General features: G+C 34.3%; 1 pseudogene; it reads right to left on the bottom strand.

The window, feature by feature from the left end:
* Window positions 1-2,967: 2,967 nt before the first annotated feature.
* LOC115278602 lies at window positions 2,968-3,081 on the bottom strand (annotated as a pseudogene).
* Between the last annotated feature and the right edge of the window lie 16,505 nt (window positions 3,082-19,586).

Raw genomic sequence — 19,586 nt, 5'->3', positions numbered from 1 at the left:
AGTCAGTTTGAGCCCTGCATCAGGCTCGGTGCTGACAGATCAGAGCCTGGAGCCTGTTTCAGATTCTGTATCTCCCTCACTCTCTGCCCTTCTCCCACTCATGCACGCACTCGTGCTCTATCTCAAAAATAAACATTAAAAAAAACCCCAGATAAAACAAGAAAACAAAGTTGGAGAGGCACCAGGTGGCTCAGTTGATCGAGTGATGGGCTCCAGCTCAGGTCATGATTTCAAGGTTTATGAATTCAATCCCTACTTCAGGCTCACTGCTATCAGCCTGTCAGCTCAGAGCCCACTTCCTCTGTCCTTTCTCCCTGCTTCTTCCCTGCTTGTACTCTCTCCAAAATAAATAAATCTTAAAATAAAAACAAAGTTAGAAAAATTGAGTTGTGGACTCTGATTTCAATAAAGTATATCAACTGAATTATTATATAATCAACAAATTAGAAAATGCAATTTCACAAAAACATTACAATAGCAACTAAAAGTGTAAGATTTATAGGAATTATTTTAACAAGATTTTAGATTCTTAATGGAGAAAATTATTTAAAAATTAGTGATTTTAAAGCAGTTCCATATAAATAGATACACACAGTTCAGAAGTAACAGAATGAAGGGTTAAAATTATAATTGTTAGTCTGAAAGACTTATTCTAAAATTTTTGTGGAAGGACAAAGGAGCATGTATTTTCAGGAAAAAAATTCAAGAACTGTGTGGGTGTTGCAAACAGTGGGGCTTGTTTTTTCAGATAAATACCGAGTCTAATTTAAACTTAAAATAATCAAGATTGTGTGGGCTAATGATGGGAAAATGGACTAGCAAATCAAAGTTTAAATGTATAAGGAGATGCATGCATTTATGAAAACGGTAGATTACAGATGGAAAATATGATAAGTGATTGACTAGAAAAGAGTGAACTATTCAGAAAATTATCCTGGTTATCATATGGAAAAGATTAATTGGAAACATGGATATGCCATATTTAATTAATTGCAGAATGATGAAGGAGTTAATGGTAAGAAAAGAGAATAGCTTCATGAACTTGGTCTAGGAAAGGTTTTTTAAAAATATACTGGAATATTTAAAGCATATGAAAAAGAAAATTAACTTTTTACATTAAAATGTAAAATCTGTATATCCATGCACAAGAAGCACCATGAGTGAAACAATAACTTACACATTTAGACTAGCAGCTTCCATACACAGATTTACTATTTATCGAGTGGATATTCTGCTCCAGGCATGTTCAGAGTCCTGGGGACAGAACAGTTAACAAGAGACAAAAATTGATGTTCTCATGGAATTTACATCCTAGTCCTAGAGCTGCTATGTGGTAAAATCAGGGTTTGAATCTATTTCTGTCAACTCTAAAGCTCCTGCCTTATGAAGTAATAAATACAATTACATCTTATGTATCACTTTATAAATATTGTGAGCTTGGTTAATATGGATTCATCCCTGATACTTGACCCCACACTCAGTTAAGACAGAATCTGAACCCACAAAGATCAAGCTTTTACTTAATAATGAATTCTCTAAAATAAAAGTAATCTTGAAAGCATTCAGCCTTTCTAGAGGACAATCCACCTTGTAGTATATAAAGATATAAATGAAGGGCACCTGGGTGGCTCAGTCAGTTAAGCATCCCACTTCGGCTCAGGTCATGATCTCATGGTTGATGAATTTGAGCCCCACTTCGGGTTCTGTGTTGACCGCTCAGAGCCTGGAGCCTGCTTCAAATTCTGTGTCTCCCTCTCTCTGCCCCTCCTCCACTCATGTTCTGTCTGTCTCTCTCTCTCAAAAATAAACATTAAAACAATTTTAAAATAAATTTTAAAAAGATACAAATATATTAGGAACTCCTGCAAATAAATAAGAAACACAATGGGAAAATATGAAAACTATAGGAATACACAATTAATTAAAAAAGGAAGATCATTAATAATATAAAACATACCTCATCTCCTAAGTAGTCAGGTAACTTGACATTCAAATGAGATACTATTTCTTACTCATCCAATTGGTAAGACCTAAGATCGGCCATCAAGTGTTGGAGTGGGTGTGGAATGATATGAACTCTTATGCACTGCTGGTGAGAATGTAAATTATACATCATTCTTGGGAAAGAGCAGAGTGCTAATGTTTAATAAAGCTGAATCCATCCATATTTATGACCAACCAAACCCAACTGTACATATGTAGCTTGGAGACACACACAAAAATGGTTGCTGTAACCTTGTTCCTATTAGGGAAAATTGAAGAAAAGACCAACTTAACTATCCATTAACAGAAAGATAGATATCTACATTATACTCTACCCATCTAATGAAAAATAGGAAGCTCTGATAATGAATGACCTAGAGCTCTTTCTATAAACAAAAACAAATCTCACAAACATAAATTGGAACAATATAGATTAGGAAAAAATGTGCTTTTAAAAACATTTATTGGGAGAGTGCAACTGGGGGAGGGAAAGAAAGAAAGGGACAGAGGATCTGAAGTGGACCGTCAGTTAACATGCTGACAGCAGCTGGCTGGATGTGGGGCTCAACTCACAAACTCAACTGTGGGACCATGACCTGAGCCGAAGTCAGAGTCTCAACCGACTGAGCCACCCAGGTGCCCCAGAAACAAGATGCTTTAAATGTCCTATTACATGAATTTGAAAACATGCAAAATATTACTATATGTTGATTATGGATTCAGGCATATGTAATAAATCTATTTTTTTAAAGTATGAGAAACATTTCTGACAGTGTTTTCCTTTTTGAAGGAGGAAGATAAATCCAATTGCAGAAGTGAATTATAGAAGTTTCCTGTGATTTTAAAATTTTTATTTCTTAATCTGGGTAATATAAATATATAATTTATATTATTTATATATTTTTGAATGTCAGAAATATGTTATATTTTTAATGCATAAAAGCATAGATATCTCCAAAAATTTGTTTCTTTTAATTTTCTTTCTGTAAATGCACCATTTCTTAGATCAATATAATAATATACTCTAGTATTACTGACATATTAAGCTGACCAGAACAGATACCACATTCGATCTTAGCCAAAAGGCCAAGAAGCGATATAGTATTACTGACATAAAGTCAAAAATATTTACTTGCTGATCTATTTTAAGATCTGAAGCTAATACTGTATTTTTTAATGTACTGGGATTTTAACTGTAGCCACTGGAGATATTTCAAAGGACGGTACTGCTGACTTATTAAGCCCTAAGTGTAGAAACATCTCACAAGTTACCTATTCTTATGGTGAAACTAATACAGATGGATGTTACTGTTACCCTTGAAGAACATACCCAAGGTTATCCAAATCGAATAGTCACTGCTCTCTTTCAAAACAAACCATTTTATCCATAAAGAAAGAGTTGTGATATGTGTTCTGAAAGAATTATATACCCACATTTTTAATGTTTGGTATAAAATTGAACATATGGGAAGCTTTTACAAAATACCCTTGCCTAAACCCCATGGGAGTCCCATTAAGTAAAAAACCCAGGTATGGATTCTCATTACAAATATATTGAAATACATAATTCCCCAGGTGTTTCTAATGTGAAATCCCAATTGTGAATGACTGATTAATGCTATCAATGTCCAATTAAGCAAAATTACATTGCCTGTACTTACATTTATCTTTGTGTGTACTTCTGGAAAGTGTTTTGCTCATCTCAACACCATGATTATGTAAAGGGCCATGCTTAGAAAGAAGAACTTCAAGAAATTCAGCATACTCTATGTATACTTATATTTGTTTCCTGGATCCCAGCTCCCTGTCTTTTGAAATACCAAATAATTCACAGAACATTATTTAGAGACTATTTCATCCTAAGAACAGGTGGAGTTTAGAATTAATTAAAGAGTCCTTTGGAAATTAATATTTCATTCTGATAATCTAAGTACTGATTTATTCACCTTCAATTTGTCATTTTTAGTAGTGATTGATGGCCTTGTTTTTTAAAATTTTACAGATAATTTTAGATTCAGTAAAAAAAAAAGCACTGATACATAATTTATGGGGAAAAAAGAAAAATCAGTAACCTCTCTACAAGGTGAATACATTTAAGCCTCAAAAATTTTAGTTCACTTTCGCAACCAAGAAGAAATTAAGGAACGAAAATAATACATTTTAGCTTCATATTAATCATTTAGAATCACCAGTGGGACAAAACTCATCGCCCTTTCCTGTCTAAGTTCATAAGGTTTCAAAAGAACAGCCACTTACTCAAATTCAACCCAGAAGCAGTTTTCATCATAAAAGTAATGGGAGTTTGTACCTAGTTACATTTTGTCTAAAAAACAAAAAACAAAAAAGTACCAATTCTCCCTTTTACTTCTGTTTGATGTTCCCCATGTATCAAAGCCCAAAAGGTCCACTTCACTAAAAGTCTACCTTTCCAGTTAATTTGTGTGACTAAATGGTTATATATTTAAACAAGTTTTCTATGGGAGGCATCAAATGAGTAAGTCCTTAGGGGCATCTGATGCCAAATTGATGGCAGGTGTGATGATACACAGTCAACACACATTGGGGGATAGATGTCATTGATTACTTCTAATAACCCTGCACTATAATTTTGAATATATAGTTGGCCCTTGAACAACATGGGTTTGCACTTCACAGGTCCAGTTATATGTGGACTTTCTTCAATAAATACAGCACAGCACTAAAAATGTATTTCCTTTTCCTTATGATTTTCTAAATAACATTTACCTTTTTTTTCCCTAGCTTACTTTATTGTAAGAATACGGTAACACACATAAATGTGTATTTTATATGTGTTAATTGTTATGTTATCAGTAAGGCTCAGGTCAACAGTTACTAGTGAAGATTTTGGGAAGTCAAAAGTTATACATGGATTTTTGACTGCACAGAGGGTTGGTGCCCCTAACTAACCCACATAATGTTCAAGAGTCCACTGTAGTACTTTTCTGAGGTGGAAACAGGGTAAAAGAAGCATACTAAAGACAATATTATCCTTTGGGTGACACATGTAATTTAGGGAAAGGAAAAAAGGAAGAGGCTTCCACAAAATGACAGTAACAACAAAAATGGAAAGGAAGGGAAAGACAAGGCAAGGCAGAAAAAGGAAGGAAGGAAGGAAGGGAGGGAGGAAGGAAGGGAGGAAAAAAGAAAGAGGAAGGAAGAAAGAAAAAGAAAAGAAACGAAGAGGAGAGAAAGAGAGAGAGAGAAAAAATAGATAAACAGACAGACTATGTAAGAGAAATGACCTAGAAGTCAGAGGAGGAACATGAAAAAACAAGCTTCAGGGTGGAGAAGAAACAGCATTCTACCACAAGTCAGCCATGTCCCAGGTGCTTTAGATGTATCATGTCAGTTAATCATTACATCATATAACTGCTCTGTGTAGACAGTTTTTCTCAACTTATAGATTATAACATTTTGGTTTAGATAAAACTTTCAAAAGTTGTTTAAATAGGAAGCATGCATGTCCTTTTATATATTCCTTCTATTCATGTGGGTAAAAAGGAAGTACCGAGGATCAACTTCTGGCTTTTCAAAGAAAATCCCCTAGTATTTATACTTCATACCTTTGAAAAAACAAAGATATCAATTTGAATATTATTTCAGGACAGTATGTTATTAAGAAATCAGTTATAATTACATACCTCTTAGAGTTTAAGGGTTAGTTTAATTAGATAACCACAGTATCAGAAGTCCAAGGGTTCTACAAGGTCTCATTATTGAACTTAAACTTCTTCAGAATAATTTTTTGATGCAGAATATTATCTGACTTTCCTGCAGAGGTAATATTTTTTCTCATCTTTTGTAAAACAAAACAACACAACACAAAAACAGTAATTAGAAAGTCTTATGTTTTAAGACTAAAAACTGGAATTTCATTGATTAGCCTCAAGGGGAAAAAAGGATGGCTGGAAAACAACTCCAATGATATGAAAAGGAAAGGGTCAGAACAGGATAATTAAAGAAATAGCATATTGCGGGATTAATGGTTAAGAGCTGCTTTGTTTTATATCTATGTAAGTAATGCATAAATATCTGTAAGTGACAGCACATTTTGGGACTATGTCTGCCTAAATAAAGCCAAAGCTTATGCTGGATCAATTATCCCTTGCCCCCACACATCTAAAGAAATAATCAGTGGATATAGCCCAGAGAATAGAAGATGAATGAAAAAAAAAGGGGGGGTGTCAGAAATTTGACATGGAGAATTTAATTTAGATTCATAACAAAGGGCAAATAAGAAAATAGTAGAGACTGCAGTTTCATCAACATGGCAGAAAACCCACCTACAACCTAAGAAATGCTGGATTCCATATGAAAATTAATGTATAGCCAAGCTTGCAAGAAAGAAAGGAAATATAAAGATGAAATGAAATGAAATGAAAATGAAAGCAGAAAGGAAAATGAAGTAATAGTGTAGCAGCCTTAGACTATCTGAGTTGGGAAACTAGGGGCATGAACTCCAACAGATGCTGAGGCCACAGGTGGAGGTTTGAAGCTGTGCCCCATTCAGTAAAGTCGGGACTTTAAAGGGCTTCCCACTCCATAAGAGCATTCACTAGAAAAATCATCAGTCTTCAGTGCAGTGATAAGAAACTTCATTGTCTGGGGCACCTGGGTGGCTCAGTCGGTTAAGCTCTGGACTTTTGGTGTCAGCTCAGGTCATGAGCTCCTAGTTTGTGGGATTCAGCCATACTATGGGCTCCACACGGACAGCACAGAGCCTGTTTGGAATTCTCTCTCTGTCCCTCCCCACCTTTCCCCATCCCCCACTCCATTGATTCTGTGAGGGCTGTTGGTTAGAAAGATTAGTGCCCTAAGGAAACATGGAACTCCAGGCTTAGGTATTATTTGGGTCCAAATTCAAATTTCTAATATAGGAGTAGAATAGAAACACCCATACCAAGAGAATAATTTAAATGTCATTCCCAAGTTCCTGATAGCTCAGATATTCCTAGAAGAACTACATACAAAACCCTTTTTGAGCTAAATACCTATAACTGAGACCACAGGGAATGCATTAAAAGGGAAAATAATGTCCACTGAAAATGAACTGAAAGAAAAAAGTGAAGAACAAATCCACATATTAAAAAATTAGCAGACACCACATAAAACAGAATCCCAGAACTTGAATTCCTAAAGGGGCATTGTAAAAGAACAAAACTTTATTTTTAAAAATTACTAATGAGTTGGGATACCTGGGCAGCTCAGTTGGTTGAGTGTCTGACTTCAGCTAAGGTTATGACCTTGCATTTTTGGGTTTGAGCCCCACATCGGGCTCTGTGCTAACAGTTCAGATTCTGGAAGATGCTTTGGATTCTGTGTCTTCCTTCTCTTTGTGCCTCCCCTGCTCACATTCTCTCAAAAAATAAATTTAAAAAATTTTTTAAAAGTTACTAATGAGTCAAACCCTAAAGGATAGGTTATAGAAGAAATTAGACATCAGCTTGAGAAAAATGACAGAATGCAGTGCAATGAATCAACACCATTTTAAAAATATGAAAAAGAGAGTAAAAACCTGAATGATGGGTTTTATATCACTCATAATAGTTTTATAAGAAAACCCAGAGTCTCTAACAGAGAGTGAGAGCAGAGAGACATGTTTGATAATAAAAAGGCTTTTGCAGAATTCATCAAAGAGTCTTCAGATTCAAAGCTGTATCAACATCAAGTAAAAGTATGGAAAACCAAAGGCAAGAAAAACTCTTAACAGAACTAAATTAAAGAGAGAATTCACTCAAAGAGGAACAGTAATTTCACTAAATACATGCTTCATAATAGCAAAAACATAGGGAAGAACAAAATACTGCTGAGAGAAAATTGTCCAACAAAAAACAAATCCTTGGCTAAATAATCAAGAGTAAGAGCATATAGACATACAGAGTGAGATAACTTACCATTTTTGACCTGCACTGAAAGAATAAAAAATGGATAGACTTCATGAAGAAGGTATTTGAATTCTGAATCAGGGAAAGAAATGTAAAACACAGTGGTAAACAATTGAGATTGGTAAACATGTTGTAAATCTAAACAAATATCAACTGTTCAGAATCACAGTACTTGTTGGAGGATTCAATATAGACTATCCCTCTTCTCCACCTGAATTGAAATATGGGAAATATTCATAAGATCTATGTAGATGGAGATGAAACCTCAGTTTTCATTAACCAATATATCTGTGTATTGGAATATATGACTTATAACTAGAATAATTTGAAAATCTATTGTGAAATAAACTTACTCCTCAAAATGGCAGGCACTCTAAGATTTACAATTGGTCAAGAGGACATGTACACTTTGTGAATAGGCTAATCCCAAAGGGCAAGGAGTTTATCAAATCATATTCAACTCCTCCCAAATTCACTAATAAGATTACTTACCACTTCTCCTCTTGGAAGTTATATCAGTCAGGTTAATATAAATTATCTGGTTGTAACAAATAGTGCAGAAATTTTCTTGGATTATAACAGGAAGGCTTTATTTCTTGATCATATAAAATCCACTATTGTTCAGCTGTGGACTCTACTCAATGTGAACTTCATTAGTGGCTGAAGGAGAGCTCCTTCTTTGGGACATGCTATTCTTATGGCTCAGAAGGCAAATAAATTCCAACTATATTGTGTGACTTTTCCATTGAGAGGCTGCACAAATCACATCTATTTATATATTTCATTGACTAAAATTTCACACATCCAAGTCTGATCTGAACAAATAACATCACCTGCCAAAGGAATGAGTGAGGACGTGAGGCAAGAGACACTGCATAGTGCCATTTTGTCAATATGGAAGAAAGAAGCAAGAGAAAGCACCTGCCCCCAAGATAATAGTAATCAATTTAGTACATATGTGGATATGTGGGGAGGGAGGTGGTTATAAAATGAGATTCATATTCTAGATAATACAACGGAAAGTAGAGGAGTGATTACAAATAAAATGTTTAAGTACTGACTTTGACACTGTTAAACTTTTATGCATTTTAAAATTTTAATTGCAATAAAAATTCTTAGAAATTAAGTAGGAAAATTTAAAAGGAGAACAAAATAAATTAGAGAAAATGAAAACATTACTGGTAGTAGATGGAAGGAGTAAAAGAAAAGCAGGTTAATGAAAGCATAACACGAGATTATAGACATAAAATCACATATATTAGGAAGTATAATAAATGTAAATAAAGCAAACTCAGCAGTTAAAATCCAGAGATAGCCAAACTGGACAAAACAAAACAAAAAGACACCTATATGTTATTTTCCCAAAATGCAAGAACATGGAAAATTTGAAAGTGAACTAAAAAAAAAAAGAGAACTAAAGTCAGGCAAATACTTAACCCATGCAAAGATAGGAAGCTATGTTAGTATTAGACATAAAAGACTTTAAGCCACAACTCCTACTGTGGATAAAGATATATTAAGTTATACATTCTGAACTTGTACACACTAAACACAATCACAAAATATTTAAGGGAAAATGTGACAATGTCAAGGAGAAATCAAGAAATCAATAATGATTATGGCAGATTTTAGCATCTATTTCTTATAATTTTTAGATAAACTAGATGACACATCAGTAAAGATATCAAGATTTGAATATAATTATTTTTTATATCTGATGGATGTAATAACAATGATCTAAACACCTATTTCCGACAATTAAAATACTTTCTTCTCTTGCACACATGAAACATCTAGAAAATTAAAAACTTGGGACAAAAAGATTCTCATGCCATTTCAAATATTGTTATTATACTGCTTATATATTCTCATCATAATGTAATAATGATGGAAGCCAATTGCAAAACGATAAATTTAAAAACTCACACCTGAGAAATTAAAGACATATTCTAAATAACTCATGGTTCAAAGAATAAAGCATAATGAACATTTTAAATATTCAAAACTGACTGATTTCTAAAATACAGCCACTGCTAGTTTCCTGTTACTGCTGTAACAAATTGCCAAAAGCTTAGTGGCTTAAAACATCCTGAATTATTACCTTACTGTCCTGGAGGTCAGAAGTTTGAAATGAGTCTTGGCTAAAATCAAGGTGCAGCAGGGCTGTGATCCATGAAAGAAGCTCTAGGGGAGAATCAGTGTCTGGAAACCACTTGCATTCCTTCATTCATGGCCCCTTTCACTCTCAAAGAGTCTTGAGTCTTCAGATCTCATTACAGGATTCTGATTTCTGACTTCTCTTTTATTTATTAGGATTCTTATCTTTACAGTAGGTCTACCTAGTCAATCCAGGGTAATCTTCCCAACTGAAAATCAGCTGATTGGCAAACCTGACTCCATCTGCAACCCAAATTCCCCCTTGCTAGGTAACATAATATATTCACAGGTTCCAGGGATTAGGATATGAACATCTTTGATGTACTTTGTACAGCCAAAGTATTATTTTGAGGGAAAAATAAAGACAAATACTATAAAGAACAAAGGCGAAAATTTTAAAGTATGTATCCATTTTAAGGAGACAGAAAAATAAAACAGAACAAACCAAATAAAGGAGGAAGGGAATATTTGCAATAAAAAAAAAACAAGTCATGAAACAGAACACATAAATTATAGAGGATTGCAAAAGCCAAAGCCACTTCTTGATATATATATATAATAAAAATGAAAACATGCCTTCTGCACATTCAGTCTAGAATAATGAGCTACTCAAACCACATTAAAGATGGTATGAGGAAGAAGACAATTAAAATTGAGCAGAGATGACAAATGTAGCATAAAATGAAAATTTTAAGACAATAATTTGAATATTAACATGTTTTATAAAAAATATAACTTATTAAAAGTTCCTTGAGGAGAAATCTTTTAAAACCATAAATCTATAATCCTTAAAGAAGAGAAATTAGTATTGAGAAATTCACCATCTTCATGAACACACTCTAATGTTTTCAGCCTATAAGGATTACAAAGGCAAATTCTACTAAGTCTTCAAGAAAGACATTTCAGAGAATTGAAAAATAGGCAATATCCTCCAAACTCATTTTATTAGGCCAGGGAAATTTTGGGACTCAAATCAGACAAGTCTGTAAAAAAAAAAAAGAAAAAAGAAAAAAAAGAAAAAAAATTAGACTACAGCTAATTTTCTTATATTAATATAGATGCACAACTCTGTACCAACCTAAGTCATGCAAGGTAGAAAATCACAAAATGTATTAAAAACATTTGTGTCTCACAGGAAATTTATTGTTCTAGTGTTCTGGAAGCTAGAAGTCTAAGTCAAGGTATTGGCATGGCCATCCTTCTGAAACTGATTTCTTGCCTCTTCCTAGGCTTCCGGTAGTTTTCCAGAATTCTTTGACATTCACTATAGATGCATCCCTCCTATCCTCCGTCTTCACACGGCCTTCTGCTTGTGTGTCTACATATCAACTTCCCTCTATGAATGGTGACCACAGGTAACAATTTTGTATGTTTGAAATTTGCTAAGAAAGTAAACTTAAAACTTCTCACAAGAAAAAAAAATGCATGTGAATTAATGGATGTTAACTGAATTTATTGTGATAATCATTTTGCAGTGTATCTACTTTTATCAAATTTTATTGTCTACCTTAATTGGTGCAATATGTTAATTTTATCTCAATAAAACCTGGTTGGAGAAGAAGTACTCTCTCCAAGGAAACTTTAAGTACTATGTTCTTCAAAACCTGCTGCTAAACAGTACATCTTTTTTTTTTTAAGTGTTAATTTTAATTCAGGTTAGTTAACATACAGTGTTATACTAGATTCAGATGTATAATACAATGACTCCATACTTCCATAAATCACCCTGAGCTCATCACAAGTGTACTCCTTAATCCCTATTAGCTATTTCACCTATCTCCCCACCAATCTCCCTTCTGGTAACTATCAGTTTGTTGATAAGCCTCTATTCGGGGTTCTGGGTGGCTCAGTCAGTTGAGCATCCAACTTCGGCTCAGGTCATGATCTCACAATTTGTAGGTTCGAGCCCCATGTGGGGCTTGCTGCTGTCAGCATGGAGTCTGCTTTGGATTCTCTGTCCCCCCTCTCCTGCTTGTACTCTCAAAAATAAACAAACATTTAAAACAAATTTTTAAAAAGAGTCTGTTTCTTGAGTTTATCTCTTTTTTTTCCTTTGCTTGTTTGTTTCTTAAATTCCACATATTAGTGAAATCATATGGTATGTGTCTTTCTCTGACTTATTTCACTTAGCATTATACTCTCTATCTCCATCTGTGTTGTTGCAAGGGGCAAAATGTCACTCTTATTTATGACTGAATAATATTCCTTTGTACATATATATGACATCATCTTTATCCATTAATTAGTTGATGGATACACCTGGGTTGCTTCCATAATTTGGCTATTGTAAATAACACTGATATAAACACAGGGGTGCATGTATCCCTTTGAATTAGTGTTTTTGTATTCTTTGGCACCCAGTAGTGCAACTGCTGGATCGTAAGGTAGTTCTTTTTAACTCTTTTGAAGAACTTTCATACTGTTTTCCACAATGTCTACACCAGTTTGAATTCCCACCAACAATGTAAGAGGGTTCTTTTTCTCCACATCCTTGCCAACACCTATTGTTTCTCTTGTTACTCATTTTAGCCATTCTGACAGGTGTGAGCTGATATCTCACTGTAGTTTTGATTTGTATTTCCCTGATGATGAGTAATGTTGAGCATCTTTTCATGTGTCTGTTAGCCATTTGAATGTCTTCCTTGGAGAAATGTCTATTCATGTCTTCTTCCCATTTATTAATTGGATTGTTTTTTGGGTGTAGAGGTTTATAAGTTCTTTATAGATTTTGGACTCTAACCCTTTATTAAAATGTCATTTGTAAACATTTCCTCCCATTCTGTAGGTTGCCATTTAGTTTTGTTGATTGTTTTTTCCACTGTGCAGAAGCTTTTAATTTTGATGTAGTCTGCACCTCTATTAATTCTTAACGGCTTGGGGAAAGATGTGGGTTTTGAATTTTAGGTCTAGCCTATTGGCTACAAAGGGGCACTAGGGTACCAGCCTGCCTGTCTGTAGAATGTAATAAAAGCAATACCTTTCTTGTAGGTTTTATGAGGATTAAATGCACCAATACATGAAAAGAGCAGAAGAAGTACTCATCATATATTAGCTATTTTCATTGTGGTGGTGATTGTCATCATCTACATACACCATAAGCTCAAGGTTAAAGAAATATTAGCAAGTAGAGGTCCTGATAGACTTCTCTTAATGAAGGGAAAAAAGAGAGAGAGAGAGAATGAGCATTTGAAGAATCATTTAAGGCCATTCAAAATAAAAATGTTGTAACAACACACTGTGAAAGACAGGGCTTAGCAATGCAAACACTACTTTTCCTTCAAGTTTGGTAAGCAGGATAAACAATAACAGGAATTGTTGAGTTTAAAAGGCCAATGGAAGACATCCTGTCTCAGAGAACCATGCTATTAAGATTTTGAAAGGAAGCCAGTCTCTAAGCATATTCATGTTTGTATATTTGTTTGGTAAGGTGGGTTATTGATTCCACATTATTCTTGCCCAACTTAATAGGCCAAGTAGTTTAGAAGAAACTCAAAGCTTCTATGCTTATTAGCAGGGCACCTGTAGTCATGTGCTGGTGTGCCATACTTCATAGAAAAAGAATCGGCTTCTACAAAGTGTCCCTATCATGGACCCAACTAAATGCTAACAGATACACAGTATAAACAGTTACCAAAATACATCCTTGGTTCCATCTGAATGGGCCTGATTTTAGACTACTGTTAAGATTAGGAAGGATTTAATAAAGATCAAAAGTACTTTCAGCACTTTCAAAAAAATAGAAAAAAGAAAACAAAAGAAATTAAACAAGGACTCAGACTTGGGTATTTGTATGCCAGTATTCACTCACTGCAGCATAATTCACAACAGCCAACAATTAAAGTCAAATAGTCAATGGGGAAAACAACTCAAGGGTCAATCAACAGTTGAATCAATAAATAAATATATAGATATATAATGATACCTATCCTTAAAAAGGAATGAAGTTCCTATATCTGCTGCAAAATGGAAGAACCTTGAACCTTTATGCTAACTGAAAAAAAGCCAGACACAAATACTATATGATTCCCTTTATATGAAATATCTAGAATAGATATTCATAGAAACCTGAATAAAACCTTGGTTTGCAAGCATAAATTCATTCTGGAAACATGCTTGTAATCCAAAGTGCTTGTATATGAAAGTGAATTTCCTCATTTCTCTATAAGAAATAATGGAAACTCAGATGATTTGTTCCACAACCCAAAAATACTCATACAAAAAGGGTTGCAGTACTGTAATATAATACAAAATAATACAGAAAATACAAACTATAAATAAAAATGAAAAAATTCACCTGCACTTACCTTTGAAAACCTTTGTAGCTGGTGTTAGGGAGACAAGAGAGAGGAGGGTTATTGTGTAAGATGATTTTTGCTATCACTAACAGAATCACTGCTATCTATTGGCTCAGTGGAGTCTTTTTCCTCATGGAGGCCACTGTATGCCCTCACAGGGATGTTGACTACAGTACACTAGCAATACACTCTTCTCATATACCGTATTTAATGTAACTGACAATAAGGCAGCAGAGGAAAGGGTCTCTATCTGCAGGCAGCCTGACCTAGAATGAAGCAGAGCGTTTCTAAGATTACTCTTGTATGGAAAAGCAAAGGACCATCTATAGGCACTTTGAAGTGACAAAACCATTTACCGGCACCTTCTGACATTCTGAAAAATCACTGATTTCTGCCAAACATCACAGCCTGAGACCGAGCATCCAAGCATGGGAGATGATCACCTACAAACCCAGAGAGAGAGAGAACAACATTGGCTCAGTTGTGAACATGTGACATTCAGCATCATGTACTAGTTTTGCAAGATATCACTGATTTATCAAGTTAGAATTTACTAGAAATATTTACTACGAGGTTACTACGAGCTGGAGAGAGGAGGTAATGGAGAGCTACTGCTTAATAGTTACAGAGTTTCTCTTCAGAGGTAAGATAAAGTCTGGAAATAGTAGAGATGGTTGCAAAATATTGTAAATGTAAGCTAATGCCACTGAATTGTACACTTAAAAGTTGTTAAAATGGCAAATTATATGTTATATATCCTACTACAATAAAAAATGAAAACAAAAAATAAGTATAGCTGTAATGATTCATACCCATCTGGTTTCTCTCTGAGCTCTTAGGGGATTAGGATTTAAGTACTAGAAAGTAGAATATTAAGAACATGATATCATTTCTATTTTACTAGATAGAATATGTTATATTCTATTTTTTCCTCCTTCCTCTCATTATCCATAATTCCAGACTTCTTCTTTTTTTAAATTGAAATATAGTTGATACACAATGTTACATTAATTTCATGTGCACAAACAGTGACTCTACAAGTCTACACAATATGCTATGCTTACCACAGTGTAGCTGCCATCTGTCACCATACAATACTATTACAGTATCACTGACTATGTTTTATCTTTTATCTCCTTGACTTATTCATTCCATAACTGGAAGCCTATATATCTCCCACTCCCCTTCACCTATTTTGCCCATTTCCCACCCCCTTAGCCCCTCTGGCAACCACTCAGCTACTTTATAGGAGTAAAAATACTGTGCTATGGCTTTCCCAAAGCATGATACAGCTACTCAATAAAGGTAGTGCCATAGACACATCCATTTAGAGCTACAAGGCTTTTATTAGTAATATTTGACTTGGAATTGCCACAAAACCACATAACAACAAGCCATGTTATTACACAACTCTGCCTCCATGATTCTAAAGAAGCCGCTCATCTGCTCAATGTTGTCTACATTTACAAAATCCTTATTAACATCATATCTTAGAGGGAAACATTTAGGGCTATAGACTTCTTGTGGAAATTGTTCTCTTTATATTTCCTTGCATGGCAATAGGAAAAGCAACCCTTATCCTTTCTCTAGGAGCTGAAGAGGGAATACACTTGCAGGTGAAATAAATTGTCTTTCTTCTGTTGAAATGAAACTACAATCTATGTGCTCAGCAGCATATGCAAACAGCAGATTGAGACTTGGTTGCAGAGAATTTTCCATTGCCAACAACATCTGCTGTACTTGACAGATGCGCCAGTGCCAACTTCGCACCAAGTAAAGTGAGACTATGAGAAAGTAGGAACTCCCAGTGTTTTAGCTTCTATTCTGAACAAAAACACCATTAACCCAGAAACTAGGCTCTGCACTGAATAAACTATATATAATGTTTGCACCTTGTGGATGCAGAAGCATATGTGATTTCAATGATTAAAATATCACATTCCTCCCTCCCTGCTTCTTGACAGACAGAAGGTCTGGTTTCCTTAATCTTCCATTTGAGTTCATAACATTTCAAAATGTTTTCATTTTTTCCATATGACTATCAAAGAAATAGAATATCTGAGATTGTGCAACGTTTCTTCCCAATCAAAAAACAGCATCATGATGGTAGTAAATGCATATGCAAGGAACATGAACAGTAAAATGATTCAAGAGGACATGCAAATAATAAACACATGCTAGACATTACTAGATTTTGCTAGTACTGAGATGAGTGCAAGTTAAAACAAAAATGAGGTATAATACATAAGGCATATATTTGAAAATGCAGCATGAGTCCAAAAGCTAGCCAATAGTACATTAAATCCAGAGTACTGTTGCATCAGTTGTAAAATAATAAATTTATATGCTCAATTTGGAAAACATTTTGGTATATCAAAGATCACTAACAGTTTTTAGCTTACCTTAGGAAACTGCTGGTAGTTTTGTGCTGGAAAACAAACACCAATTAAACACTATTGTGTTTGTTCCTCCACAAAATTTGACCCTAAAGAAATTGGAGAAAAAAAGGAAAATATAGATTCCAGAAATAAAAAACTGAGCAACCAATTCAGAACATTGAAAATGAGTGCAAGTAAGCATATGAAAAGATATACCACATCAAATGTTGTTGGGGAAATGCAAATTTAAGCAATGAGATATTACTACAAACCTATTGGGATGGCCAAAATTCAAAATATTAAAAATGCTATATCCTGGTGAGCCACAGGAGCTCTCATTCATTGCTAATGGAATAAAATGGTACAGCCCCTTTATTTGGCAGTTCTTACAAAACTAATCATACTCCTATAATAGTATTCAGTGGTCACACTCCTTGGTATGGACTCAAATCTGTGTCCACACTAACAGCTGCACGTGGGTATTTATGGCAGCTTTATTCATAATTACCAAAGCCTGGAAGCAACCAAGATATTCTTCAGCAGATGAAAGGGTAAATAAATGATGGTACATACAGACAATGAAGTATTTCTCAGTAATACAAGGAAATGAGTTGTCAAGGCATGAACAGTCTTGGAGGAAACTAAAATGCATATTAGTAAGTGAAAGAAGCCAATCTGAAAAGACTACTTACTGTATGATTCCAACTATGTGACATTCTAGAAAACTCAAAGCTATATGAGACAGTAAAAAAAAATCAGCTGTTGCCAGAAGTAGGGGGACAGGGTGAGGAGATGAACAGATGGAGCACAGAAAGTGTTTAGGGCTGTGAAAATACTCTGTATGGTGTTATAATGCTGGATACATTTTCCAAACTCACAGGATATACAACACCAAGAGTGAACCTTAATGTAAACTATGGATTTGGGTGATTATGGTGTCAGTGTAGGTTCATCAACTATAACAGATGTACCACTTTGGTGGGGGACATTGATAATGGGGGAGGCTCTTTATGTGTGGGGCAGAGGGTATATGGAAACTATCTGTACCTTTCTATCAATTTTGTTTTGTTTTGTTTTTAGTTTATTTATATTGAGAGAGAGAATGAGTGTGGGAGGGGCAGAGAGAGAGGGAGAGAGAGAGAATCTTAAGCAGGCTCCATGCTATGAGCTTAGAGCCCAACTCAGGACTTGAACTCACAAACCATGAGATCATGATCTGAGCCGAAACTAAGAGTCGGATACTTAAGCAACTGAGTCTCCCAGGTGCCCCACTTCCTATTAATTTTGTAGTGAACCTAAAACTTCTCAAAAATTTAAAGTCTAAATTTTAACAATTACATAAATTCTATAAAAAATAGGACTCAAAAAAGACAATAGCAACAAAACTCTAAAACATAAGAATAACTAAACTATCTCATTTGTTTATAAACTAGAAAATGTCTTCACAAATAACCATGTGTTAAAAAATTCACGTTGGAAAATTAAAACAAAATATTTAAATATTAAATATATTTAAATATACTTAATATTTACACTTAACATATTAAATATTAAATAATTAAATATGAATACATTTAAATATCTAATAGAAAGCACTACAGATCAGTGTTTGTGCAGCACAGCTACCATAGTAAAAACTTGTTATGAAATTCCAATCAAGATTTTAGTTGAATATGAGAAATTTAATTAATCTTCTCTAAATTAAAAATTGGCACATTGCAAAAAGGACCACATTAAAGCTTTCAGGGTGGTGGTCTATGAAATAAGAGTTGGAAGAGAGAAAATACCAAGAAAAATGTATATTTTGCTCCTGTAATTCAACTAATTTAAATAAATAAAAAAATATATATGTGATTTTGCAATTATCTAATGCAGAAGAAAATCTATGCATACAGATGGGTTTACTACAGTGTATCTATAGTGTAAACATAGTTTTCCCCTTCTCAATGTCCAACAACAGAGGACTAATGCAGAGGACAAACATAGTGTGATATTATGCCAGCATTAAAATAATAGGGAAGATTAGGTAGACGCATCTGATAAGAATTTTTAAAGAAACATTTTATTAAAACAAGTTTGTTTCATAAAATACACTTAATGAAATTTATGATGATAACGATCCCAATTATATGTCAGATGATTTATGTATGAATAAAAATAAAATAAATCAGAGATAATATAAAGCATTGCATGAGAATGAGTTTAAGATGATAATATAACATATGCTTTTACTTTAAAAGTTACTTTAAAACTGTATAATACTGTCTTTAAAAGAAATATAGTTTGAAATCCTAGAAGTTTGCTATAAGAAGTTTATGAAAGAAAGCATGAGTTTCACAATTTATAATTTTTTTAATGTTTATTTTGAGAGAGACAGAGAGTGGGCAACAGAGGGGCAGAGAGACAGAGAAGCCAAGCAGGCTCTGTAGCTGACAGCACAGAGCCCGACGCTAAGCTGGAACTCACAAACCATGAGTTCACAATAGACAAGAGAGTAATTCAATCAGTTAAACATGCGACTCCTGACTTTTGCTCATGTCATGATTTCAGTTTCAATGGTCTGAGCCTCATGTCGGGCTTCGTGCTGACCTTGCAGGGCCTGTTTAGGATTCTTCCTTTCTTTGCCGCTTTCTTCTCACTCATGCTGTCTCTCTCTCTCTCAAAATAAATAAATAAACTTTTAAAAAATCAGACAAGATTGCTTTCCTGATGAAACTTCATCTGTCACTTATCGAACACTTAGTATGTATCAGGCCCCATACAAATATTCTACATGATATTCTGTCTATATTATGTAAAACTAAGCACAGAGGAGCATGGCATGCAGAGTGATAAAGCATGTGAAATTATGCAAGCTTTTTGTACAG

This window comes from Suricata suricatta, chromosome 14 (genome assembly GCF_006229205.1).
Source record: "Suricata suricatta isolate VVHF042 chromosome 14, meerkat_22Aug2017_6uvM2_HiC, whole genome shotgun sequence".
In the NCBI taxonomy this organism is placed as follows: Eukaryota; Metazoa; Chordata; class Mammalia; order Carnivora; family Herpestidae; genus Suricata; species Suricata suricatta.
This window is presented reverse-complemented; position numbering and strand designations above follow the sequence as displayed.